Consider the following 19846-nt stretch of genomic DNA (forward strand, 5'->3'; position numbering starts at 1 on the left):
GACAGACAGGGTTAGTGATAGAACAACCCACTGAGAGACAGACAGGGTTAGTGATAGAACAACCCACTGAGAGACAGACAGGGTTAGTGATAGAACAACCCACTGAGAGACAGACAGGGTTAGTGATAGAACAACCCACTGAGAGACAGACAGGGTTAGTGATAGAACAACCCACTGAGAGACAGACAGGGTTAGTGATAGAACAACCCACTGAGAGACAGACAGAGTTAGTGATAGAACAACCCACTGAGAGACAGACAGGGTTAGTGATAGAACAACCCACTGAGAGACAGACAGGGTTAGTGATAGAACAACCCACTGAGAGACAGACAGGGTTAGTGATAGAACAACCCACTGAGAGACAGACAGGGTTAGTGATAGAACAACCCACTGAGAGACAGACAGAGTTAGTGATAGAACAACCCACTGAGAGACAGACAGGGTTAGTGATAGAACAACCCACTGAGAGACAGACAGGGTTAGTGATAGAACAACCCACTGAGAGACAGACAGGGTTAGTGATAGAACAACCCACTGAGAGACAGACAGGGTTAGTGATAGAACAACCCACTGAGAGACAGACAGGGTTAGTGATAGAACAACCCACTGAGAGACAGACAGGGTTAGTGATAGAACAACCCACTGAGAGACAGACAGGGTTAGTGATAGAACAACCCACTGAGAGACAGACAGGGTTAGTGATAGAACAACCCACTGAGAGACAGACAGGGTTAGTGATAGAACAACCCACTGAGAGACAGACAGGGTTAGTGATAGAACAACCCACTGAGAGACAGACAGGGTTAGTGATAGAACAACCCACTGAGAGACAGACAGAGTTAGTGATAGAACAACCCACTGAGAGACAGACAGGGTTAGTGATAGAACAACCCACTGAGAGACAGACAGGGTTAGTGATAGAACAACCCACTGAGAGACAGACAGGGTTAGTGATAGAACAACCCACTGAGAGACAGACAGGGTTAGTGATAGAACAACCCACTGAGAGACAGACAGAGTTAGTGATAGAACAACCCACTGAGAGACAGACAGGGTTAGTGATAGAACAACCCACTGAGAGACAGACAGGGTTAGTGATAGAACAACCCACTGAGAGACAGACAGGGTTAGTGATAGAACAACCCACTGAGAGACAGACAGGGTTAGTGATAGAACAACCCACTGAGAGACAGACAGGGTTAGTGATAGAACAACCCACTGAGAGACAGACAGGGTTAGTGATAGAACAACCCACTGAGAGACAGACAGGGTTAGTGATAGAACAACCCACTGAGAGACAGACAGGGTTAGTGATAGAACAACCCACTGAGAGACAGACAGGGTTAGTGATAGAACAACCCACTGAGAGACAGACAGGGTTAGTTGCAGGCTTGTTTTCGAATTGCTGTGCGTTTTGTTGCCAACCTATTTTGCTACCTGACAACTTTACGGGTTTCACTTTTTAATTACCGTTCATATATTTATTTATTTTTTCCTCAACTTTTTCACTCCGGACGCTTTATCTGGACACGATTCGTCAGGACCTCCAACAGCCGAAGCTAAGTAGTAACATTAACATGATGCCTTCTAATTGCAGCCGCTGTGCTCGCCTTACGGCGAGGATAGCTGTACTGCAAGCCCAGCTTCAGACGCAATCGTTAGGCAAGGGTAATTTCAGTGTAGGAAAGGATGAAACAGCGTCTGTGCCACCAGTAAGTACAGATAATAGTATAAATCCCCTGGCACAGTCCCCGCAGCCGGACAACTTTCTCACGGTTTCTGGAAGGAAATGCTGTAGGAACGCTCAACCGGTGTCGCTCATTCAGCAGACAGAAACTTTCAACCGGTTCTCCCCATTAAGCAGCGGGTCGGTGTCAGAGGCCGAGTCTTCTCTGGTCTCTACTCCTCCCGTTACGGGGTCTGAGACGCCGAAGCTTCCCACCATTAGCTCTGACAAATTGAAAACTCTAGTCATTGGCGACTCCATTACCCGCAGTATTAGACTTAAAGCGAATCATCCAGCGATCATACACTGTTTACCCGGGGCAGGGCTACCGACGTTAAGGCTAATCTGAAGATGGTGCTGGCTAAAGCTAAAACTGGCGAGTGTAGAGAGTATAGAGATATTGTTATCCACGTCGGCACCAACGATGTTAGGATGAAACAGTCAGAGATCACCAAGCGCAACATAGCTTCTGCGTGCATATCAGCTAGAAAGATGTGTCGGCATCGAGTAATTGTCTCTGGCCCCCTCCCAGTTAGGGGGAGTGATGAGCTCTACAGCAGAGTCTCACAACTCAATCGCTGGTTGAAAACTGTTTTCTGCCCCTCCCAAAAGATAGAATTTGTAGATAATTGGCCCTCTTTCTGGGACTCACCCACAAACAGGACCAAGCCTGACCTGCTGAGGAGTGACGGACTCCATCCTAGCTGGAGGGGTGCTCTCATCTTATCTGCCAACATAGACAGGGCTCTAACTCCTCTAGCTCCACAATGAAATAGGGTGCAGGCCAGGCAGCAGGCTATTAGCCAGCCTGCCAGCATAGTGGAGTCTGCCACTAGCATAGTCAGTGTAGTCAGCTCAGCTATCACCATTGAGACCGTGTCTGTGCCTCGACCTAGGTTGGGCAAAACTAAACATGGCGGTGTTCGCCTTAGCAATCTCACTAGGATAAAGACCACCTCCATTCCTGTCATTACTGAAAGAGATCATGATACCTCACATCTCAAAATAGGGCTACTTAATGTTAGATCCCTTACTTCAAAGGCAATTATAGTCAATTAACTAATCACTGATCATAATCTTGATGTGATTGGCCTGACTGAAACATGACTTAAGCCTGATGAATTTACTGTGTTAAATGAGGCCTCACCTCCTGGCTACACTAGTGACAATATCCCCAGTGCATCCCGCAAAGGCGGAGGTGTTGCTAACATTTACGATAGCAAATTTCAATTTACAAAAACAAAAATGACGTTTTCGTCTTTTGAGCTTCTAGTCATGAAATCTATGCAGCCTACTCAATCACTTTTATAGCTACTGTTTACAGGCCTCCTGGGCCATATACAGCGTTTCTCACTGAGTTCCCTGAATTCCTATCAGACCTTGTAGTCATTGCAGATAATATTCTAATCTTTGGTGACTTTAATATTCACATGGAAAAGTCCACAGACCCACTCCAAAAGGCTTTTGGAGCCATCATCGACTCAGTGGGTTTTGTCCAACATGTCTCTGGACCCACTCACTGTCACAGTCATATGCTGGACCTAGTTTTGTCCCATGGAATAAATGTTGTGGATCTTAATGTTTTCCTCATAATCCTGGACTATCGGACCACCATTTTATTACGTTTGCAATTGCAACAAATAATCTGCTCAGACCCCAACCAAGGAACATCAAAGTCGTGCTATAAATTCACAGACAACACAAAGATTCCTTGATGCCCTTCCAGACTCCCTCTGCCTACCCAAGGACGCCAGAGGACAAAAATCCGTTAACCACCTAACTGAGGATCTCAATTTAACCTTGCGCAATACCCTAGATGCAGTTGCACCCCTAAAAACTAAAAAAATGTCTCATAAGAAACTAGCTCCCTGGTACACAGAAAATACCCGAGCTCTGAAGCAAGCTTCCAGAAAATTGGAACGGAAATGGCGCCACACCAAACTGGAAGTCTTCCGACTAGCTTGGAAGGACGGTACCCTGCAGTACCGAAGAGCCCTTACTGCTGCTCGATCGTCCTATTTTTCTAACTTAATTGAGGAAAATAAGAACAATCCGAAATTCCTTTTTGATACTGTGGCAAAGCTAACTAAAAAGCAGCATTCCCCAAGAGAGGATGACTTTCACTTTAGCAGTGATAAATTCATGAACTTCTTTGAGGAAAAGATTATGATTATTAGAAAGCAAATTACGGACTCCTCTTTAAACCTGCGTATTCCTCCAAACCTCAGTTGTCCTGAGTCTGCACAACTCTGCCAGGACCTAGGATCAAGAGAGACGCTCAAGTGTTTTAGTACTATATCTCTTGACACAATGATGAAAATAATCATGGCCTCTAAACCTTCAAGCTGTATACTGGACCCTATTCCAACTAAACTACTGAAAGAGCTGCTTCCTGTGCTTGGCCCTCCTATGTTGAACATAATAAACGGCTCTCTATCCACTGGATGTGTACCAAACTCACTAAAAGTGGCAGTAATAAAGCCTCTCTTGAAAAAGCCAAACCTTGACCCAGAAAATATAAAAACTATTGGCCTATATCGAATCTTCCATTCCTCTCAAAGATTTTAGAGAAGGCTGTTGCGCAGCAACTCACTGCCTTCCTGAAGACAAACAATGTATACGAAATGCTTCAGTCTGGTTTTAGACCCCATCATAGCACTGAGACGGCACTTGTGAAGGTGGTAAATGACATTTTAATGGCATCGGACCGAGGCTCTGCATCTGTCCTCGTGCTCCTAGACCTTAGTGCTGCTTTTGATACCATCGATCACCACATTCTTTTGGAGAGATTGGAAACCCAAATTGGTCTACACGGACATGTTCTGGCCTGGTTTAGGTCTTATCTGTCGGAAAGATATCAGTTTGTCTCTGTGAATGGTTTGTCCTCTGACAAATCAACTGTACATTTCGGTGTTCCTCAAGGTTCTGTTTTAGGACCACTATTGTTTTCACTATATATTTTACCTCTTGGGGATGTTATTCGAAAACATAATGTAAACTTTCACTGCTATGCGGATGACACACAGCTGTACATTTCAATGAAACATGGTGAAGCCCCAAAATTGCCCTCGCTAGAAGCATGTGTTTCAGACATAAGGAAGTGGATGGCTGCAAACTTTCTACTATTAAACTCGGACAAAACAGAGATGCTTGTTCTAGGTCCCAAGAAACAAAGAGATCTTCTGTTGAATCTGACAATTAATCTTAATGGTTGTACAGTCGTCTCAAATAAAACTGTGAAGGACCTCGGCGTTACTCTGGACCCTGATCTCTCTTTTGAAGAACATATCAAGAACATTTCGAGGACAGCTTTTTTTTTCCATCTACGTAACGTTGCAAAAATCAGAAACTTTCTGTCCAAAAATGATGCAGAAAAATTAATCCATGCTTTTGTCACTTCTAGGTTAGACTACTGCAATGCTCTATTTTCCGGCTACCCGGATAAAGCACTAAATAAACTTCAGTTAGTGCTAAATACGGCTGCTAGAATCCTGACTAGAACCAAAAAATTTGATCATATTACTCCAGTGCTAGCCTCTCTACACTGGCTTCCTGTCAAAGCAAGGGCTGATTTCAAGGTTTTACTGCTAACCTACAAAGCATTACATGGGCTTGCTCCTACCTACCTCTCTGATTTGGTCCTGCCGTACATACCTACACGTACGCTACGGTCACAAGACGCAGGCCTCCTAATTGTCCCTAGAATTTCTAAGCAAACAGCTGGAGGCAGGGCTTTCTCCTATAGAGCTCCATTTTTATGGAACGGTCTGCCTACCCATGTCAGAGACGCAAACTCTGTCTCAACCTTTAAGTCTTTACTGAAGACTCATCTCTTCAGTGGGTCATATGATTGAGTGTAGTCTGGCCCAGGAGTGGGAAGGTGAACGGAAAGGCTCTGGAGCAACGAACCGCCCTTGCTGTCTCTGCCTGGCCGGTTCCCCTCTTTCCACTGGGATTCTCTGCCTCTAACCCTGTTACGGGGCTGAGTAACTGGCTTGCTGGGGCTCTCTCGTGCCGTCCCTGGGGGTGCGTCACCTGGGTGGGTTGATTCACTGTTGTGGTCGGCCTGTCTGGGTTGCCCCCCTTGGGTTGTACCGTGGCGGAGATCTTTGTAGGCTATACTCGGCCTTGTCTCAGGATGGTAAGTTGGTGGTTGAAGATATCCCTCTAGTGGTGTGGGGGCTGTGCTTTGGCAAAGTGGGTGGGGTTATATCCTTCCTGTTTGGCCCTGTCCGGGGGTGTCCTCGGATGGGGCCACAGTGTCTCCTGACCCCTCCTGTCTCAGCCTCCAGTATTTATGCTGCAGTAGTTTATGTCGGGGGCTAGGGTCAGTTTGTTATATCTGGAGTACTTCTCCTGTCCTATTCGGTGTCCTGTGTGAATCTAAGTGTGCGTTCTCTAATTCTCTCCTTCTCTCTTTCTTTCTCTCTCTCGGAGGACCTGAGCCCTAGGACCATGCCCCAGGACTACCTGACATGATGACTCCTTGCTGTCCCCAGTCCACCTGGCCATGCTGCTGCTCCAGTTTCAACTGGCCTGGGCCCTAGGACCATGTCCCAGGACTACCTGACATGAGGACTCCTTGCTGTCCCCAGTCCACCTGGCCATGCTCCTGCTCCAGTTTCAACTGTTCTGCCTTACTATTATTCAACCATGCTGGACCTGAGCCCTAGGACAGTGCCCCAGGACTACCTGACATGATGGCTCCTTGCTGTCCCCATTCCACCTGACTGCTGCTGCTCCAGTTTCAACTGTTCTGCCTTATTATTATTCGACCATGCTGGTCATTTATGAACATTTGAACATCTTGGTCATGTTCTGTTATAATCTCTACCCGGCACAGCCAGAAGAGGACTGGCCACCCCACATAGCCCGGTTCCTCTCTAGGTTTCTTCCTAGGTTTTGGCCTTTCTAGGGAGTTTTTCCTAGCCACCGTGCTTTTACACCTGCATTGTTTGCTGTTTGGGGTTTTAGGCTGGGTTTCTGTACAGCACTTTGAGATATCAGCTGATGTACGAAGGGCTATATAAATAAATTTGATTTGATTTGATTTGATTTAGTGATAGAACAACCCACTGAGAGACAGACAGGGTTAGTGATAGAACAACCCACTGAGAGACAGACAGGGTTAGTGATAGAACAACCCACTGAGAGACAGACAGAGTTAGTGATAGAACAACCCACTGAGAGACAGACAGGGTTAGTGATAGAACAACCCACTGAGAGACAGACAGGGTTAGTGATAGAACAACCCACTGAGAGACAGACAGGGTTAGTGATAGAACAACCCACTGAGAGACAGACAGGGTTAGTGATAGAACAACCCACTGAGAGACAGACAGGGTTAGTGATAGAACAACCCACTGAGAGACAGACAGGGTTAGTGATAGAACAACCCACTGAGAGACGGACAGGGTTAGTGATAGAACAACCCACTGAGAGACAGACAGGGTTAGTGATAGAACAACCCACTGAGAGACAGACAGGGTTAGTGATAGAACAACCCACTGAGAGACAGACAGGGTTAGTGATAGAACAACCCACTGAGAGACAGACAGGGTTAGTGATAGAACAACCCACTGAGAGACAGACAGGGTTAGTGATAGAACAACCCACTGAGAGACAGACAGGACAGAGGCTGAGGAGAGCGTGGAGTAGACTTGCTGAGAGCGTTGTAATATATGCTGATCTCTACAGGTGGTAGACAGTGGGGGAGTGGTATACAGGTTTAGAGGTGCTGAGAGACTGAGACGGGCCGATTGGGGCTGTGGTGAGATGTGGTGAGATGTTGTGGGAGACAGGTGATGACAGGCATCTTGAATATAAAGTATGTTTATCTCTAAGTTTGGGGGAAGGTGGGACACAGGGTTCAAGGAGACAGACAGACAGACAGACAGACAGACAGACAGACAGACAGACAGACAGACAGACAGACAGACAGACAGACAGACAGACAGACAGACAGACAGACAGGCAGACAGGCAGACAGACAGACAGCTCAGTTAGCCTGGTCCCATCTGGAACCCTGTGTGTCCTTTAACCAACTCCTCTGATGACATGACTAGTGAGATGAGATGGCTGAAGCAGATCCAGCTGGGCTTTTCAACACCAGTCCTGGAGGTCCTGGAGGACCAAAACACTAGAAAATAAAACCAGCAGTACTTTGGCCCTCCAGGTCCACTAGCTGAATAGTCCTGCCATCATGGCATGACAACGATAGTCAGAGGACTTGGTTAAACCCTGCCATCATGGCATGACAACGATAGTCAGAGGACTTGGTTAAACCCTGCCATCATGGCATGACAACGATAGTCAGAGGGCTTGGTTAAACCCTGCCATCATGGCATGACAACGATAGTCAGAGGACTTGGTTAAACCCTGCCATCATGGCATGACAACGATAGTCAGAGGACTTGGTTAAACCCTGCCATCATGGCATGACAACGATAGACAGAGGACTTGGTTAAACCCTGCCATCATGGCATGACAACGATAGACAGAGGAATTGGTTAAACCCTGCCATCATGGCATGACAACGATAGTCAGAGGACTTGGTTAAACCCTGCCATCATGGCATGACAACGATAGTCAGAGGACTTGGTTAAACCCTGCCATCATGGCATGACAACGATAGTCAGAGGACTTGGTTAAACCCTGCCATCATGGCATGACAAAGATAGTCAGAGGACTTGGTTAAACCCTGCCATCATGGCATGACAACGATAGTCAGAGGACTTGGTTAAACCCTGCCATCATGGCATGACAACGATAGTCAGAGGACTTGGTTAAACCCTGCCATCATGGCATGACAACGATAGTCAGAGGACTTGGTTAAACCCTGCCATCATGGCATGACAACGATAGACAGAGGACTTGGTTAAACCCTGCCATCATGGCATGACAACGATAGACAGAGGAATTGGTTAAACCCTGCCATCATGGCATGACAACGATAGTCAGAGGACTTGGTTAAACCCTGCCATCATGGCATGACAACGATAGTCAGAGGACTTGGTTAAACCCTGCCATCATGGCATGACAACGATAGTCAGAGGACTTGGTTAAACCCTGCCATCATGGCATGACAAAGATAGTCAGAGGACTTGGTTAAACCCTGCCATCATGGCATGACAACGATAGTCAGAGGACTTGGTTAAACCCTGCCATCATGGCATGACAACGATAGTCAGAGGACTTGGTTAAACCCTGCCATCATGGCATGAAAACCAGCAGCATTCCACCCATAACACTGTAAAATACTACTTTCACTACAAAAGCAATTCACGTACTTACTCCATGTTTCTTCATTAACTCTGTGCTATTGACACATCATAAATGATTCCGTACCCCATTAAACTTTGTTTAAAGAATAAGGCCAGCAGCAACCCACCCTGAATCCCACTGCTAGTTTGCATCTGAAGCTAAACAGGGTTGGTCCTGGTCAGTCCCTGGATGCGAGACCAGATGCTACTGGAAGTGCTGTTTCCTCTGGTCTAAAGATAATATATACAGTGGCTTGTGAAAGTTTTCACCCCCCTTGGCATTTTTCCTAATTTTGTTGCCTTACAACCTGGAAATAAAATATATTTTTTTGGGGGTTCGTATAATTTGATTCACGCAACATGCCTAACACTTTGAAGATGCAAAATATTTTTTATTGTGAAACAAACAAGAAAAAAAAGAAAAAACTGAACCCCCCCCACCACAGAGTCAATACTTTGTAGAGCCACCTTGTGCAGCAATTACAGCTGCAAGTCTCATGGGGTATGTCTCTATAAGCTTGGCACATCTATCCACTGCTCTAGCTCCTTCAAGTTGGATGGGTTCCGCTGGTGTACAGCAATCTTTAAGTCATACCACAGATTCTCAATTGGATTGAGGTCTGGGCTTTGACTAGGCCATTCTAAGACATTCAAATGTTTCCCCTTAAACCATTTGAGTGCTGCTTTAGCAGTATGCTTAGGGTCATTGTCCTGCTGGAAGGTGAACATCCGTCCCAGTCTCATATCTCTGGGAGACTGAAACAGGTTTCGCTCAAGAATTCCCCTGTATTTAGCACTACCCATCATTCCTTCAATTCTGACAAGTTTCCTAGTCCCTGCCGATGAAAAACATCCCCACAGCATGATGCTGCCACCCCCATGCTTCACTGTGGGGATGCCGTTCTCGGGGTGATGAGAGGTGTTGGGGTTTGCGCCAGAAATGTTAATTTCTTGATAGCCAAAAGGCTCAATTTTAGTCTCATCTGACCAGAGTACCTTCTTCAATATGTTTGGGGAGTCTCACACATGCCTTTTGGCGAACACCAAACATGTTTGCTTATTTCTTTCTTTAAGCAATGTTTTTTTTTCTGGCCACCCTTCCAAAAAGTCCAGCTCTGTGGAGTGTACGGCTTAAAGTGGTCCCATGGACAGGTACTCCAACCTCTGCTGTGGAGATCTGCAGCTCCATCAGGGTTATCTTTGGTCTCTTTGTTGCCTCTCTGATTAATGCCCTCCTTGCCCAACCCTGATCTGCACTCCTCCGTAACTTTGCCCTTGAACTATTTGGAGAGCTCCTTGGCCTTCATGGTTCCGCTTGCTTGGTGGTGCCCCTTGCTTAGTGGATTTAATGGTGCGGCAGGGTAGCCTAGTGGTTAGAGCGTTGGACTAGTAACCGGAAGGTTGCAAGTTGAAATCCCCGAGCTGACAAGGTACAAATCTGTCGTTCTGCCCCTGAACAGGCAGTTAACCCACTGTTCCTAGACCAGTTAACCCACTGTTCCTAGACCAGTTAACCCACTGTTCCTAGGCCATCATTGAAAATAAGAATTTGTTCTCAACTGACTTGCCAAGTTAAATAAAGGTTAAAAATAAATAAATTAAGATTAGTGGCGTTACAGACTCTGGGGCCTTTCAGAACAGGATGTATATTTACTGTCATGTGACACTTAGATTGCACACAGGTGGACTTTATTTAACTAATGATGTGACTTCTGAAGGTAATTGGTTGCACCAGATCGTATTTAAGGGCTTCATGGCGAAGGGGGTGAATACATATCCACTTTTACATTTTATTATTATTTTATATTTTTTTAAACATATTTTTTTACATTTCACTTCACCAATTTAAACTACTTTGTGTTTGTCCATTACATTAAATCCAAATAAAAAGTCCATTTCAATTAAAGGTTGTAATGCAACAAAACAGGACAAACGCCAAGGGGGATGAATACTTTTGCAAGGCACTGTATAGTGTATATAATCCCAATGCCCCAGGACAGTGATTGGGGACATTGCCCTGTAGGGTGTCGTCCTTTCAGATGGGATGTTAAACGAGTGTCCTGACTCTCTGTGGTCACTAAAAATCCCAGGGTAACTTATCGTCAGAGTAGGGTTGTTGACCCTGGTGTCCTGGATAAATTCACAATCTGACCCTCATACCATCACGGTCACCTAATCATCCCCAGTTTACAATTGGCTCATTCATCTCCCCTTGATCTTTTCCCCAGGTCATTGCGGTAAAACGAAAATGTGTTCTCAGTCAATTTACCTGGTAAAATAAGGATACAAAATAGAAGACACTGAAAGTCAGAGGACTTGGCTAAAGCACATACAGATCTAGGACCAGCCTATAGCTAGATGTATCTCTTCATACCTGTATACTCCAGATTACACCTGATCTAGGACCAGCCTATAGCTAGGTGTATATCTTCATACCTGTATACTCCAGATTACACCTGACCTAGGACCAGCCTATAGCTAGGTGTATATCTTCATACCTGTATACTCCAGATTACACCTGACCTAGGACCAGCCTATAGCTAGGTGTATCTCTTCATACCTGTATACTCCAGATTACACCTGATCTAGGACCAGCCTATAGCTAGGTGTATCTCTTCATACCTGTATACTCCAGATTACACCTGATCTAGGACCAGCCTATGGCTAGATGTATCTCTTCATACCTGTATACTCCAGATTACACCTGATCTAGGACCAGCCTATAGCTAGGTGTATCTCTTCATACCTGTATACTCCAGATTACACCTGATCTAGGACCAGCCTATAGCTAGGTGTATCTCTTCATACCTGTATACTCCAGATTACACCTGATCTAGGACCAGCCTATAGCTAGACGTATCTCTTCATACCTGTATACTCCAGATTACACCTGATCTAGGACCAGCCTATAGCTAGGTGTATCTCTTCATACCTGTATACTCCAGGTGGAAGCCTGCTGCAGACACACTGATGTCGGACTGGAAGGTCAGGTAGATGTTGTTGGAGGTGCTGTTCAGGAGCTGGGGGATGGTCGTACCTACAGAACATACCCACGGAGACAGTCAAGTGAGAGTTACAGTAGGAAGGGTCTCTAGGGGGGAAAGACATATACTGTATGTGACTGGAACGTAGAACGTACGCATGGAGACAGTCAATAGGAAAATATCATAATATACACTACACCAGGGATCACCAACCCTGTTCCTGGAGAGAAACCCTCCTATAGTTTTTAACTCCAACCCTGTTCCTGGAGAGAAACCCTCATGTAGGTTTTAACTCCAACCCTGTTCCTGGACAGATACCCTCCTATAGGTTTTAACTCCAACCCTGTTCCTGGAGAGAAACCCTCTTGTAGGTTTTGACTCCAACCCTGTTCCTGGACAGATACCCTCCTGTAGGTTTTAACTCCAACCCTGTTCCTGGTGAGAAACCCTCCTGTAGGTTTTAACTCCAACCCTGTTCCTGGAGAGAAACCCTCTTGTAGGTTTTGACTCCAACCCTGTTCCTGGAGAGACACCCTCCTGTAGGTTTTAACTCCAACCCTGTTCCTGGAGAAAGACCCTCCTGTAAGGTTTTACTCCAACCCTGTTCCTGGACAGAAACCCTCCTGTAGGTTTTAACTCCAACCCTGTTCCTGGTGAGAAACCCTCCTGTAGGTTTTGACTCCAACCCTGTTCCTGGACAGATACCCTCCTGTAGGTTTTAACTCCAACCCTGTTCCTGGAGAGATACCCTCCTGTAGGTTTTAACTCCAACCCTGTTCCTGGAGAGAAACCCTCCTGTACAGTTTTACTCCAACCCTGTTCCTGGTGAGAAACCCTCCTGTAGGTTTTGACTCCAACCCTGTTCCTGGAGAGAAACCCTCCTGTACAGTTTTACTCCAACCCTGTTCCTGGTGAGAAACCCTCCTGTAGGTTTTGACTCCAACCCTGTTCCTGGACAGATACCCTCCTGTAGGTTTTAACTCCAACCCTGTTCCTGGAGAGAAACCCTCCTGTACAGTTTTACTCCAACCCTGTTCCTGGTGAGAAACCCTCCTGTAGGTTTTAACTCCAACCCTGTTCCTGGAGAGAAACCCTCCTGTACAGTTTTACTCCAACCCTGTTCCTGGAGAGAGACCCTCCTGTAGGTTTTAACTCCAACCCTGTTCCTGGAGAAATACCCTCCTGTAAGGTTTTACTCCAACCCTGTTCCTGGACAGAAACCCTCCTGTAAGGTTTTAACTCCAACCCTGTTCCTGGAGAGAAACCCTCCTGTAGGTTTTAACTCCAACCCTGTTCCTGGAGAGAGCCCCTCCTGTAGGTTTTAACTCCAACCCAGTTCTTGGAGAGAGACCCTCCTGTAGGTTTTACTCCAACCCAGTTCTTGGAGAGAGACCCTCCTGTAGGTTTTAACTCCAACCCAGTTCTTGGAGAGAGACCCTCCTGTAGGTTTTAACTCCAACCCAGTTCTTGGAGAGAGACCCTCCTTCCTGTAGGTTTTACTCCAACCCTGTTCCTGGAGAGAAACCCTCCTGTAGGGTTTTACTCCAACCCTGTTATTGGAGAGAGACCCTCCTGTAGGTTTTAACTCCAACCCTGTTCCCGGAGAGAGACCCTCCTGTAGGTTTTAACTCCAACCCTGTTCCTGGAGAGAAACCCTCCTGTAGAGTTTTACTCCAACCCTAATGTAGCGCACTTGATTCTAGTAATTAGCTGGATGATATGCTGAATCTGATTAGTTAGAACTGGGGTTGGGGTTGGAGTGAAAACCTACAGGAGGTCAGCTCTCCAGGAACAGGGTTAGAGTGAAAACCTACAGGAGGTCAGCTCTCCAGGAACAGGGTTAGAGTGAAAACCTACAGGAGGTCAGTTCTCCAGGAACAGGGTTGGAGTTAAAACCTACAGGAGGGTAGCTCTCCAGGAACAGGGTTGGAGTGAAAACCCACAGGAGGTCAGCTCTCCAGGAACAGGGTTGGAGTTAAAACCTACAGGAGGGTAGCTCTCCAGGAACAGGGTTGGAGTGAAAACCTACAGGAGGGTAGCTCTCCAGGAACAGGGTTGGAGTGAAAACCCACAGGAGGTCAGCTCTCCAGGAACAGGGTTGGAGTGAAAACCTACAGGGGGCCAGCTCTCCAGGAACAGGGTTAGAGAGCCGTGCCCGACACACATCAATTGTCTCTGAGCAGGTGCTGGATATGTATTTATTAAGTCCTATTACATAAATTTATTTGACACTATTTCCACCACTCAGGTCTTCTTCATCAGGTGAAGACTAGAGTCAGTCAGGTCTTCTTCATCAGGTGAAGACTAGAGTCAGTCAGGTCTTCTTCACCAGGTGAAGACTAGAGTCAGTCAGGTCTTCTTCATCAGGTGAAGACTAGAGTCAGTCAGGTCTTCTTCATCAGGTGAAGACTAGAGTCAGTCAGGTCTTCTTCATCAGGTGAAGACTAGAGTCAGTCAGGTGTTCTTCATCAGGTGAAGACTAGAGTCAGTCAGGTCTTCTTCATCAGGTGAAGACTATTTAACTTTGCTAGGCGGGTCAGAGGGAGTCAGTCAGGTCTTTCTTCATCAGGTGAAGACTATTTAATTTTGCTAGGCGAGTCAGAGGGAGTCAGTCACGTCTTCTTCATCAGGTAAAGACTATTTAATTTTGCTAGGCGGGTCAGAGGGTGTCAGTCAGGTCTTTCTTCATCAGGTGAAGACTATTTAATTTTGCTAGGCGGGTCAGAGGGAGTCAGTCAGGTCTTTCTTCATCAGGTGAAGACTATTTAATTTTGCTAGGCGGGTCAGAGGGAGTCAGTCAGGTCTTTCTTCATCAGGTGAAGACTATTTAATTTTGCTAGGCGGGTCAGAGGGAGTCAGTCAGGTCTTTCTTCATCAGGTGAAGTCTATTTAATTTTGCTAGGCGGGTCAGAGGGAGTCAGTCAGGTCTTTCTTCATCAGGTGAAGACTATTTAATTTTGCTAGGCGAGTCAGAGGGAGTCAGTCAGGTCTTCTTCATCAGGTAAAGACTATTTAATTTTGCTAGGCGGGTCAGAGGGAGTCAGTCACGTCTTCTTCATCAGGTAAAGACTATTTAATTTTGCTAGGCGAGTCAGAGGGAGTCATCACGTCTTCTTCATCAGGTAAAGACTATTTAATTTTGCTAGGCGGGTCAGAGGGTGTCAGTCAGGTCTTTCTTCATCAGGTGAAGACTATTTAATTACTGGCGTGTTCAGAGGGAGTCAGTCAGGTCTTTCTTCATCAGGTAAAGATCCATTTAAGTTTTGTGTTCCGGGTCAGAGGGAGTCAGTCACGTCTTCTTCACATCCAGGTAAGACTATTTAATTTTGCTAGGCGAGTCAGAGGGAGTCAGAATCTGCATCCCGTTTGGAGATTCTGAGAACTTTGTCGTCTCCCCCGTCACATCCATATGTACTGTGTTCCGATCAGACATCATTATCACATCCATAAGTACTGTGTTCCGACCAGACATCATTATCACATCCATAAGTACTGTGTTCCGATCAGACATCATTATCACATCCATAAGTACTATGTTCCAATCAGACATCATTATCACATCCATAAGTACTCTTTTCACTGAGTGTTCCGATCAGACATCATTATCAATTCCATAAGTACTCTTTTTACTGAGTGTTCCGATCAGTTATCATTATCAATTCCATAAGTACTCTATTTACTGAGTGTTCCGACCAGACATCATTATCACATCCATAAGTACTCTTTTTACTGAGTGTTCCGACCAGACATCATTATCACATCCATAAGTACTCTATTTAATGAGTGTTCCGATCAGACATCATTATCAATTCCATAAGTACTCTTTTTACTGAGTGTTCCGATTAGACATTATTATCACATCCATAAGTACTCTTTTCACTGAGTGTTCCAATCAGACATCATTATCACATCCATAAGTACTCTTTTTACTGAGTGTTCCGATTAGACATCATTATCACATCCATAAGTACTCTTTTTACTGAGTGTTCCGATTAGACATCATTATCACATCCATAAGTACTCTTTTTACTGAGTGTTCCGATTAGACATCATTATCACATCCATAAGTACTCTTTTTACTGAGTGTTCCGATTAGACATCATTATCACATCCATAAGTACTCTTTTTACTGAGTGTTCCGACCAGACATCATTATCAATTCCATAAGTACTCTTTTCACTGAGTGTTCCGACCAGACATCATTATCACATTCCATAAGTACTCTATTTACTGAGTGTTCCGATCAGACATCATTATCAATCCATAAGTACTCTTTTTACTGAGTGTTCCGATCAGACATCATTATCACATTCCATAAGTACTCTATTTACTGAGTGTTCCGACCAGACATTATTATCACATCCATAAGTACTCTTTTACTGAGTGTTCCGATCAGACATCATTATCAATTCCATAAGTACTCTTTTTACTGAGTGTTCCGATCAGACATCATTATCACATCCATAAGTACTCTTTTCACTGAGTGTTCCGATCAGACATCATTATCACATCCATAAGTACTCTTTTTACTGAGTGTTCCGACCAGACATCATTATCACATCCATAAGTACTCTTTTTACTGAGTGTTCCGATCAGACATCATTATCACATCCATAAGTACTCTTTTTACTGAGTGTTCCGATTAGACATCATTATCACATCCATAAGTACTGTGTTCCGATCAGACATCATTATCACATCCATAAGTACTCTTTTCACTGAGTGTTCCGACCATACATTATTATCAATTCCAAAATGGGAGCTTTAAAAGACTAATTCTGGAGGTTGTTTCACCTGAATAGCTGCCAAGCCTTGGCGCGTCGCCATCGACTCCGTCAAAAAAGTCCAAGGAGTCCCAGTTGTGTTCCGTGGAGAAACTTATGACCTGGATCTGAAGAAAGGAACAAAGAAATGCATTTAAGAGTGTAAAAAAAAAAGAAATATCTAAGTTGAATAAAACAGTTGCCTCATCAATAATGGGATACATTTTTAGCAAATTCCCATTCTAAGATAGAATTCCATGAAAGTTTAATTCTTCAACCCTTTTAACTATCAAAACTTTCCAACATTATATTCATAACGTTTCATGCTGCATCTCTCACTTGGATGCCTGCTCCCTCTGGCACAGAGACCTTCCAGATACAGTTGAGATAGTTGGCGTAGGGCTCTGGGTAACCAGGAGAAAGGATGGTCCCCTTACGAGATGTCAGCAGTCCTCCACAGGGAACTGCACAGGGTGAGAGAAGAGAGAGACAAGTCACCCAGAGGAGACCAGGGTGAGAGAAGAGAGAGACAAGTCACCCAGACACCAAGAGTAGAGAAGAGAGAGACAAGTCACCCAGACACCAAGAGTAGAGAAGAGAGAGACAAGTCACCCAGAGGAGACCAGGGTGAGAGAAGAGAGAGACAAGTCACCCAGAGGAGACCAGGGTGAGAGAAGAGAGAGACAAGTCACCCAGACACCAAGAGTAGAGAAGAGAGAGACAAGTCACCCAGACACCAAGAGTAGAGAAGAGAGAGACAAGTCACCCAGAGACCAAGAGTAGAGAAGAGAGAGACAAGTCACCCAGAGACCAGGGGGAGAGAAGAGAGAGAGCCCAGGGTGTCTCCTATTCCATCACCATGGAGTCCAGGGTGTCTCCTATTCCATCACTATGGAGACCAGGGTGTCTCCTATTCCATCACTATGGAGACCAGGGTGTCTCCTATTCCATCACTATGGAGCCCAGGGTGTCTCCTATTCCATCACCATGGAGCCCAGGGTGTCTCCTATTACATCACTATGGAGCCCAGGGTGTCTCCTATTCCATCACTATGGAGCCCAGGGTGCCTCCTATTCCATCACTATGGAGCCCAGGGTGTCTCCTATTCCATCACCATGGAGCCCAGGGTGCCTCCTATTCCATCACCATGGAGCCCAGGGTGTCTCCTATTCCATCACTATGGAGCCCAGGGTGTCTCCTATTCCATCACCATGGAGCCCAGGGTGTCTCCTATTACATCACCATGGAGCCCAGGGTGTCTCCTATTCCATCACCATGGAGCCCAGGGTGCCTCATATTCCATCACCTTGGAGACCAGGGTTCATCCATGCATTCCTCCATCTCATCACCATCTATCCATGGGGCTTCATCCATCCATTCATCCCTCATCTGTCCATCATCCATTCACCCCAGCCACCTGTTGTTCTCCTTGTTTTATGGAGGGTTACTCATCCATTCATCCCTCATCTGTCCATCATCCATTCACCCCAGCCATCTGTTGTTGTCCTTGTTTTATGGAGGGTTACTCATCCATTCATCCCTCATCTGTCCATCATCCATTCACCCCAGCCATCTGTTGTTCTCATTGTTTCATGGAGGGTTACTCATCCATTCATCCCTCATCTGTCCATCATCCATTCACCCCAGCCATCTGTTGTTCTTCCTTGTTTTATGGAGGGTTACTCATCCATTCATCCCTCATCTGTCCATCATCCATTCACCCCAGCCATCTGTTGTTCTCCTTGTTTTATGGAGGGTTACTCATCCATTCATCCCTCATCTGTCCATCATCCATTCACCCCAGCCATCTGTTGTTCTCCTTGTTTTATGGAGGGTTACTCATCCATTCATCCCTCATCTGTCCATCATCCATTCACCCCAGCCATCTGTTGTTCTTCATTGTTTTATGGAGGGTTACTCATCCATTCATCCCTCATCTGTCCATCATCCATTCACCCCAGCCATCTGTTGTTCTTCATTGTTTTATGGAGGGTTACTCATCCATTCATCCCTCATCTGTCCATCATCCATTCACCCCAGCCATCTGTTGTTCTTCATTGTTTTATGGAGGGTTACTCATCCATTCATCCCTCATCTGTCCATCATCCATTCACCCCAGCCATCTGTTGTTCTCCTTGTTTTATGGAGGGTTACTCATCCATTCATCCCTCATCTGTCCATCATCCATTCACCCCAGCCACCTGTTGTTCTCCTTGTTTTATGGAGGGTTACTCATCCATTCATCCCTCATCTGTCCATCATCCATTCACCCCAGCCACCTGTTGTTCTCCTTGTTTATGGAGGGTTACTCATCCATTCACCCCTCATCTGTCCATCATCCATTCACCCCAGCCATCTGTTGTTCTCCTTGTTTTATGGAGGGTTAATCATCCATTCATCCCTCATCTGTCCATCATCCATTCACCCCAGCCATCTGTTGTTCTCCTTGTTTTATGGAGGGTTAATCATCCATTCATCCCTCATCTGTCCATCATCCATTCACCCCAGCCATCTGTTGTTCTCCTTGTTTTATGGAGGGTTACTCATCCATTCATCCCTCATCTGTCCATCATCCATTCACCCCAGCCACCTGTTGTTCTCCTTGTTTTATGGAGGGTTACTCATCCATTCATCCCTCATCTGTCCATCATCCATTCACCCCAGCCATCTGTTGTTCTCCTTGTTTTATGGAGGGTTACTCATCCATTCATCCCTCATCTGTCCATCATCCATTCACCCCAGCCATCTGTTGTTCTCCTTGTTTTATGGAGGGTTACTCATCCATTCATCCCTCATCTGTCCATCATCCATTCACCCCAGCCATCTGTTGTTCTCCTTGTTTTATGGAGGGTTACTCATCCATTCATCCCTCATCTGTCCATCATCCATTCACCCCAGCCATCTGTTGTTCTCCTTGTTTTATGGACAGTTACTCATCCATACGTCCCTCATCTGTCCATCATCCATTCACCCCAGCCATCTGTTGTTCTTCATTGTTTTATGGAGGGTTACTCATCCATTCATCCCTCATCTGTCCATCATCCATTCACCCCAGCCACCTGTTGTTCTCCTTGTTTTATGGAGGGTTACTCATCCATTCATCCCTCATCT

General features: G+C 45.6%; 1 protein-coding gene across 1 annotated transcript in view; it reads right to left on the reverse strand.

Moving 5' to 3' along the window:
* The window catches only part of LOC127926866 (CUB and sushi domain-containing protein 3-like), a 59572-nt gene extending 42370 nt beyond the window's left edge, over positions 1-17202 (reverse strand). The window contains exons 1-3 of the mRNA XM_052512525.1: positions 17075-17202; positions 16767-16863; positions 11921-12025 (exon numbers count right to left, since the gene is read on the reverse strand). The gene's annotated coding sequence lies outside the window, so the exon portion shown is untranslated. The remainder of the gene's footprint in view (positions 1-11920; positions 12026-16766; positions 16864-17074) is intronic.
* Positions 17203-19846: the final 2644 nt, after the last annotated feature.

Source organism: Oncorhynchus keta, unplaced genomic scaffold, assembly GCF_023373465.1.
Source record: "Oncorhynchus keta strain PuntledgeMale-10-30-2019 unplaced genomic scaffold, Oket_V2 Un_contig_8544_pilon_pilon, whole genome shotgun sequence".
Taxonomy (NCBI): domain Eukaryota; kingdom Metazoa; phylum Chordata; class Actinopteri; order Salmoniformes; family Salmonidae; genus Oncorhynchus; species Oncorhynchus keta.